The sequence below is a fragment of the Lepidochelys kempii genome, chromosome 27 (assembly GCF_965140285.1).
Source record: "Lepidochelys kempii isolate rLepKem1 chromosome 27, rLepKem1.hap1, whole genome shotgun sequence".
Classification (NCBI taxonomy): domain Eukaryota; kingdom Metazoa; phylum Chordata; order Testudines; family Cheloniidae; genus Lepidochelys; species Lepidochelys kempii.
This window is the reverse complement of record NC_136406.1, coordinates 14,907,525-14,916,047: the sequence shown is the minus strand read 5'-3', so window position 1 is coordinate 14,916,047 and position 8,523 is coordinate 14,907,525. Positions and strand designations below refer to the sequence as shown.

Here is an 8,523-nt window from a genome sequence, read left to right as displayed (position 1 = left end):
CGTCGGTTGCCTCTGTCAGGGCCGCACAGATCCAGGCCAACCGGAAACGTCCCACACGATGGGAGACTCTCGACGGATGGAACCAGCGGGACGTTTTGACCCGTTCTTTAGCCGACGTTTCCCCGAGTGCGATTTTGCCCTGTCCCGGGAGAGAATCTCCAGCCCTACACGTCTGCCTGCTCTGGGCTGGATTTCTCAGTTTGAGATAAACAGCAGGTGGCCTGTTATTACCAGTATCCTGGCATTACAGAGAGGAGCCGGCCGAGGTCAGGGCCCCATGGTGCCAGGCACTGCACAGACAGGCCCTGCCTGAGCAGCTGACAATCTTCATCGCGTTGGGAAGGACCATTGGCTCCATTTTACAGATGAGGAACCAGGGATAGAGAGATTAAGGGAGTTGCTCAGGATCACATAAGGAGCCTGTCACAGAACAGGGATGAGAACCAGGATCTCCCGAGTCCCCACCCGCTGCCTTTAACCACACGGCAGTCCCTCCTGCGCGTATAATTTTATTTCAACAAGCCATCCTTAAACCTTTCCCAGCCTCCCCCACCCACCTCAGTCACAGGCTCCAATCTGACCCAGGTGGCTAGTAACGTCAACTGGAAGGCAACATCATAGTCTGTGTGAATGAGTTCACTGGGACTCAGCTCAGTTTCTCGCGGGGATGGGAGTCGATGTCACAAGACACCAGGATCGCAACTGGCACCTCTTGGTTTCAGCAGAGCACTCAAGGACCGAATGGGCCATGGAGATGGAGCTCTCCTTCCACAGTTTGAGGTGGGCTGGGACGGGGCAGGCTCAATGTGCCAACTCAGCCAAAAGTGGGCACTGGGGGATGATACTCCCCCCTGCCAGGCGCTGAGCATTCAGCCTCCACAGCACTCCGAGACCTTGCTATGTCTCCCATATGGCAGTGCCACCCGGCTGGCGCCCCAGGCATCATGGCACAGGGGCACTCGACTGATATTGCCATGCAGAATTCACAGCAGGCCCCATCCCCCCCTTCGAACTTTCTGCGTCCAGCTGGGGAAACACCCTCCTGGCCCAAATGCAGGGGCAGCAACCAGTTCTCTGAGCACACAGTTGCTGCTGGGACACCCATATGTCTAGAGAAGATGCCCTGGTGCGGGGAGGGTGTCCAGCTTGGGCTATTTCACATAGTCTCTTTCCAGAAAGATGCACTTTAAAGGTGCCCTGCAAAGAGGAAATGAATGGGCTTCTGCCCTTTTCCTGTGTGGTTCGAAGAGGTGGAGAAGGAAAGCCTGACAAGTGTTTTTTCCTCTGCTCCTTCCTCCCTAGAAATCTCAGGGATGTCACCTCTGATCTTCCCTGGTTTTGCAGAAGAGCTGCTTGCAGGACACTGGGATCGGGGCCTGGGGCTTTTTCAACCCTTTGTCGAAGGGGCAAGGAATCCTTCCCGAAGAGCTTTTTCTCCCCAGGGTTTTCCCAAAAAAGTCTGAATAAACATCACTTCCCTTCTCACACAGCCTTTGCTTCCTTGGTATTCACGACGTCATCTCTCTACCAGTTCTCCTGTCGTCCACGGAGTCTCCCAGGGGAACGAGATCAGAGCGGCTGATGTGAAAAGCAAACAGAATAAACACACTTAATAATTATATTATATATTATGCGCACAAACACAGGGTGCTGCCCCCCACACACACACAAAACCGATCTAGATTTTTATGATGTCATCCATTACTGTGTTCTCTGCGTAGTCATAGGTGCATACACACACACCTGACTATGTAAGCTTTTATCAGGTCACCCATCACCGTGGTATTTGCTGCATCAGCGAAGAATCAGTACAAGGAAACTCTTTCCGAGCTTGGGGGCGAACTCTCTCTTAGCCAATCAGAAGCCAGTAGATTCTCATATCTATTTGTGAGCCGCTCCTTCTGACCAATCAGATCAAGGGAAAAGCACATTGCATCCTGCAGCCACGCCCCTAACTTTCTAGCCACCTGATCTGAGCCTGCTACTGACATACTTTGGTCCCCTGCGATCGGATTGGCGGGTGGCACATGTGCAACTGGAAGGGCTGCCATTGGTGGCCAATCAATCCAGCTTTTGCAAATTGCAAGCAATGGAAAGCAGTGGCCTGATGGACTCAAGAGCGGATGTACCATTTTGAAGATTTAAAAAAACCCAATGAAATGGAACCATCTGGCAATAAATATTCAGTGACGTCCTGTAAGGTTTGCCAAAATCTGAATGGTCACAATGTTTTCCAGCACATTCCCAGTAGGCCTGGAATAATAAATGATCATAATACTCTGAATGCTTTGGCGTCTTTGACTGGAGAATCTTAAGGTACATGCATTAGTTATTCAAGGTAGGTCGGAGTTATCCCCCCATTGTATAGATGGGGAAACTGAGTCACGGGGGGCGAGAACCAGGAATCGGTCCCAGCAATCTCAGTTAGAACAGGAAATGGTGAGCCAAGATTCTTGCATTCTATTCCCAGTTCTGGGAGGGGAGTGTCACCTACTGGACAGAGTACGGTGGGGCTGGGAGCTGTTAAACTGCACTTTCTTACCAGGCACGGAAACAGAACCCAGGAGTCTTGGTTCCTAGATAACGCCTCTAACCACTAGACCACCTGTCTCATTCTATAGCTGTACATTAGCAAGCCACCCACACACATGCACATGTAGGGCCCGATCCTGCAGTCGTTCCTTCAAAGGGAGGTTTATTTTGCACTAAGACCCTGAGCACCTCGTGTTGGATAAACAGAGAGAGTCTGGAGGAATTCAGAATCCATCCTACCTATGGAGTAAAGACGAGCAGGTGTGGTACGTACATCAACCACGAACGTATGAACTATACGTACATCAACCACGAACGAGTGGGCTTCATGCAGGAACTGGGGGAGATTCTCCGGCCTGTGCTAGGCAGGAGATCAGACGAGATGTTCAGAATGGCCTAGCAATCTACCTGTGCACACACGCACGCACACACAATTTAGAGTAACCCAAGCTCAAGCATCAGCACCGTCTCCTCTCAGCCTTGCTCTGCTAGCCGTGTCTGCAATCTCTCTCTAGAGCCAGATCAATTGCATTCATATGAGGGGCTCCCACCCACTGTTAACCAGACAACCTCCGAGCTGGGTTCTCTCTCCTGCCAAGGTTCATTCATGCCATCAAGTTTTCACCTTGTGGGCCGGTTGCCTCAGTTTCTCTTAACTCCACCGGGATTCCTTGCTTTCCCGCCAGCCATCCGGACGGGAGAGGGTTAAAGGGACAGGATGGGTAAGCTATAAATTTCACATCAGAGAGTGGGGAGAGCGGAGCTGTGGGGGGAAGCTGGGAAAAAGCCAGTGGGCTGTCTCTAGGTAACAATAAACACGGCGAGCAAGGAGCAGCTGTTACACTGACTCTCTCTGCATCACAATGTTGAAATAACGCTAATAAACCACACACACACACACGCCGCCGGTTCATGGGGGGAGAGGGTCGTACCCGGGGCCCGGATGGCCTGGACCACAGGCCTGGGGATGGTGAGTTGAGTTTTGCTATCCAGAGAGGGGGCTGGTGGTTAGCACGAGCCGTGCCCCAGCTCTGGAGGGGGAAAGAGGAATGGAGAACAAGTCATAATGAAAAATGCTGCCAAGAGAGGATGGAGGCCGCGATCCAGTATGCTACAGAGCGTGAAGTCAGCGATGGCCCGGGGGCGGAGGGGGTGTCTGTTTATTAGGCCCTTGGCAACCCTGCATTGGAGCAGCTTAGTCGTTAAAGGATTCAATCCTCAAACAGCGAGGGGAGCAGCATCCCCGTTTTACAGGTAGGGAATCGAGGCACAAGGCCGGCAGAAAGACTTACCTGAGGAGTCTGCGGCTGAGCTAGGAGACGAACCAAGGGCTGGGAGTTCCCAGTCTGGTACCCTGCCCACTAGGCCACCCACTTGGTTCTACTCACAAGACCAAGACCCTAAGTTTAGACATAACAGGCCCCAGTTAGCCCCATGTTTGGATGTATAGGTGCCTATAGAAACACGCTTAGATGTATAGGTACCTATCAACCCATGCTTAGAGGCATAGATGCCTATAGATACACGCTTAGATACATAGGTGCTTATAGGTACATAATGAGATTTAAATCTAGGAGCAGCCCTGTCAGCATCACTGAGTTCAGTGCAACTGCTCCTGTGTGTGCAGTGTTACCAACTCTCTGTTTTTCCAAGTCCTACAACATTTGGTGTTTCTCGAGGTCCCTTCCAGCCCGAATCCTGCTGCTAAATGGGACAGGAGCGAAAAGAAACAAAGGCCACGTCTTTTGCAAATGTGACTAGCACTTTGTGGGCTGCACCCTGACACCTTTAAATGGGGCTGGTTTCCAGAGGGTGGGTACTCAGCACTTTCTGAAAGCCAGGCCCTTTGGAGGTGCTTCTGGTACCCCAAATCACCAGCCTAAGATCCACGGGGGTGCGAGGGGAGGAGTTGATGTTTTAAAGGAAGAAAACGGGGGGGAACGTGGTGAACCTAAAAGGATAATATTGGTGTCATGGACCTGGGGCAGATCCCACCACCCTCCAGCACTAAAGCTTTGGGGAGACTGCACCCCACCCCTCAGAACCCAGCCCAGGTTTTGGGAGTTTAGCTGGGGCTGGGTGGATTCTTCAGCAATGCAGACAGGATCAACAAAGCTCCTGGTTTGTGCTCCTCACAACGGAGTCTTGGGGCTCTGATGGAAGGATCATCGTGGTAACTGAAGAGTTGGCACCCACAATTCTGTGATTGAAAAGCACCCACAGTATGGCTTACACATGGACTCAGAAATGGCCAGTGGAGCCCACTTCCATGCTTGACTCAAGGTTGGTGGCGACCATCTGACCATGCTTTGGTGGCCTCCAGGTGTGGCTGACACTAGTGCTGTGGGCACAGAACAAAACAGCAGCTGCACTTGAACATAAGAACGGCCATTCTGGGTCAGACCAATGGCCCATCCAGCCCAGTCTCTTGGCTTCCAACAATGGCCAACGCCAGGTGCCCCAGAGGGAATGAACAGAACAGGGAATTATCCAGTGATCCATCCCCTGTCGCCCATTCCCAGCTTCTGGCAACCAGAGGCTCAGGACGCTTCAGAGCATGGTTTTGCATCCCTGCCCATCCTGGCTAATAGCCATTGATGACCTATCCTCCAGGAACTTATCTAGTTCTTTTTTGAACCCTGTTATGGTCTTGGCCTTCACAACATCCTCTGGCAAGGAGTTCCACAGGCTGGCTGAGTGCTGTGTGAAAAAATACTTCCTTTTGTTTTAAACCTGCTGCCTATTAATTTCATGTAGTGACCCTTAGTTCTTGTGTTATGAGAAGGAGTAAATAACACTTCCTTATTTACTTTCTCCACACCAGTTATGATTTTATAGTCTCTATCATTTCCCCCCTTAGTTGTCTCTTTTCCAAGCTGAAAAGTCCCAGTCTTATTAATCTCTCCTCATACGGAAGCTGTTCCATACCCCTAATCATTTTTGTTGCCCTTTTCTGAACCGTTTCCAATTCCAGTATATCTTTTTTGAGATGGGGCAACTACATCTGCACACAGTATTCAAGATGCGGGTGTACCACAGATTTATATAGAGGCAACACGATATTTTCTGTCTTATTGTCTGTCCCTTTCTTAATGATGCCCAACATTCTGTTCACTTCTTTGACGGCCGCTGCACAGTGAGTGGATGTTTTCAGAGAACGATCCACAATGACTCCAAGATCTCTTTCTTGAGTGGTAACAGCTAATTTAGACCCCATCATTGTATATGTAGGGTTGGGATTATGTTCTCCAATGTGCATTCCTTTGCATTTATCAACATTGAATTTCACCTGCCCGTTTGTTGCCCAGTTTTAAAGCCACCTTTAAAGAGTGCTTGACCTTCTCAGCCCTAGGCGGTGGCAGCTCAGGGTTAAGGTCAGGTACGTTATAAGAGGCCATGCGCACACGTTCTCTGCTCGGTGGCTCAGTGCAAGAGCGTTGTTTTGTAGGGCTAACAATCTTGCACCCTGGCTACCAATGGTGAAAGGGAAATGCAAGCTGGTTTGCTTTGCTGTCGGAAGCAAGGCAGCCGCATTCTTGGGAGTAAGAGCATGGGGGAGGCTCTTTGAGCCCCAAATATAACGATGCAGCTGCTCTAGCTAATTAATAGGCCCTGGAGTGTCTAATTCCAGTAGCTCATGGTGCACGGATCTGGCAAGAAAAATATTCCCAGAAGATCTGGTATACAGGAGGAAAAATCCAAGCCCCATTGGAATTTCAGAGGCGATACTTCCCATATCCATTGGGCACCGATATCTCCACTGGTCCGATTTGACTTTATCCCAGTCATTAAAAAAAAAAACCTTGCTTGGCAAGCTGGCGGAGTCGCAGTTTTTGGGGAAGGGATAGCTCAGTGGTTTGAGCATTGGCCTGCTAAACCCAGGGTTGAGAGTTCAATCCTTGAGGGGGCCATTTAGGGATCTGGGGCAAAAATTGGGGATTGGTCCTGCTTTGAGCTGGGGGTTGGACTAGATGACCTCCTGAGGTCCCTTCCAACCCTGATAGTCTATGGCTCTATGACACCTGCAAGGCAGATAAACCCAGAACTGCCCCAGGAGCCCATTTCCTTGGCTCCCGGGAATCTGCAATGCAGGCAAGCGGCCTCCGTGTGAGCCCTGTGTTACGGCAAGGGGGGCCGGGGGGAGAGACTTGATTCTGCCTTTGCAGTCTGGGCCGGTCTCGGAAGCTGGCTTGGGCATGCCAGCTGCTTTCTTGGCACTGCCTGCTGGCGAGGGAGGTGTTTAGCTAGAGACAGCAGCGGTGCTTTTTGATGCCAGCACGCCCAGCCCGGAAGGGGAGCCGCGGATGCTGCCCCCAGGATCTTAGCCACAGAGATAGTGACTATCGGTCTAGTCCAATGTCTCCCCCTTTCTATTCAGATCAGGAAGCAACTGATGCCAGTCAAGTCTATTGCAGCAAGATTCCATCTCTCCGCCTGTCCCTTTATTTCCTCCGTCCCTGTTCTTCTCTTCCAAGTCTCTGTCATTCTCACAAGAGAAACGCTGCCAAGACGCAAGGGGGGTATACAGAGACTGTATCCAGGCGTGATGCACAGACACGTACACACCCCAACCCTTCAGGGAGGTAGGAAGCCATGTAAACAAGCACGTGGGATAGCAAACAGGCCCCGTGTACATGGAGAAGTGCTGTCTGGCACAAGGTCTGGGTTTTCAATTCCCATCATGCCACTGAACGAGGGGGAATTCTGAGTAACATCCGTCCGAGGGAGCGTCGGAGCTGAGAGCAGCATCAAACATGCGAGCAGCAAGGGAACGTCCCGGGTGGAAGGTAACTGTTGTTCCAGCAAAGGGTGAGAAGTAAAGATTCCTGAGATGATCAGGGCTGTGTGCTCTTGTAGGCAGACTTTCGCCCGTGGACTGGCAAAGGTTTTGTCCCACCCTGCCAGCTGAATTCATTTGATCGGTGCGTCAACTCATGGTGCCCACAGGAAAGGAGACATGGCCAAGGATGCACAGTTAGTCCCTGGAAGCAAGAGTAACCAGGGAAATTAGACTAACCATAGAAGGTTAACCGTTTGGAGGAGCGATGCCAAGCAATGGAAGCCAGGTAAGAAGGGATGGACGGATGGGTGTGCATGGGGATGGGTAGGTAGACGGATAGCTTCACTCCACACTTCCTATAGCAACTCAGGCATTGCCAGAATGGGCCAGAGCCAAGGGCCATCCAGCCCAAGGTCCCATCTCTGACAGCGCCAGCTACAGTTGCTTCAGAAGAAGGTGCAAGGAACCCAGGAGTGGACAGCCAGGGAATAGCCTGCCTAGGGGGGCGGGTCTCTGTCTTAGCCCCCACGCGTTAGAGCTCGGCTTAGCCGCACTCCCAGGCTCTTGCTAGGAAGAGCCGTGTGTGTCCAGCTGGCGGGGAGGTGATCGGCATGGCCCGGCCTGGGAATCAGGAGCCCTGGGTTCTAGCATGGACGTGCCGGTGCCCTCGGGCAAGTCATTTTGTGCCACTGTTGCCCTTCCCTGCCATCTTCCGGGGCAGGGCCGGTCTCTCGCTCCGAGCCTGTGCAGCACCCGGCCCAGCAGGGCCTCTCCATGCTCCCGACAGGCTCGGGGTGGGGGGGGCGCTTTGCCTCCCTCTCTGGGCTTGGCGGCACGTGCCGGCCCACGTGGTGCTGCCGGCACGGGCGGGAAGAGCGAGATCCTGTCGGTATAGAAGCCGGGCCTGGCGTTGGGCCATCGGAGGCGCCTGGAAGAGAGACGCTAACCCCCCTTCAGCAGGCAGCGGAGGGGCTGTACTTTGCATTCCAGCGCAGACGGCGGCCGTGCAGCAAACACGGCAAGAAAAAAAAAACCCCAAATGACACTAAATATTAATGGCTGCCCTACATTAGGCAGCCTGCACCTGACTCGAGTGAGCCGGGAGAGCCGAGTGCCTTCCCCACCCCTTGCATTCTGCAGGGCAGCTGCCCTCGCGCATGGCCCAGGAGACAGCCTTCCCTTCCCTGCCAGCAGGACGCCCCCCATCCCGC

At 52.4% G+C, this 8,523-nt stretch overlaps 1 protein-coding gene across 1 annotated transcript in view; it reads right to left on the bottom strand.

Moving 5' to 3' along the window:
- Positions 1 to 531: 531 nt before the first annotated feature.
- Positions 532 to 8,523, bottom strand: part of CDK12 (cyclin dependent kinase 12) — a 72,612-nt gene continuing 64,620 nt past the window's right edge. The window contains exon 15 of the transcript XR_012156417.2: positions 532 to 1,578. The gene's annotated coding sequence lies outside the window, so the exon portion shown is untranslated. The remainder of the gene's footprint in view (positions 1,579 to 8,523) is intronic.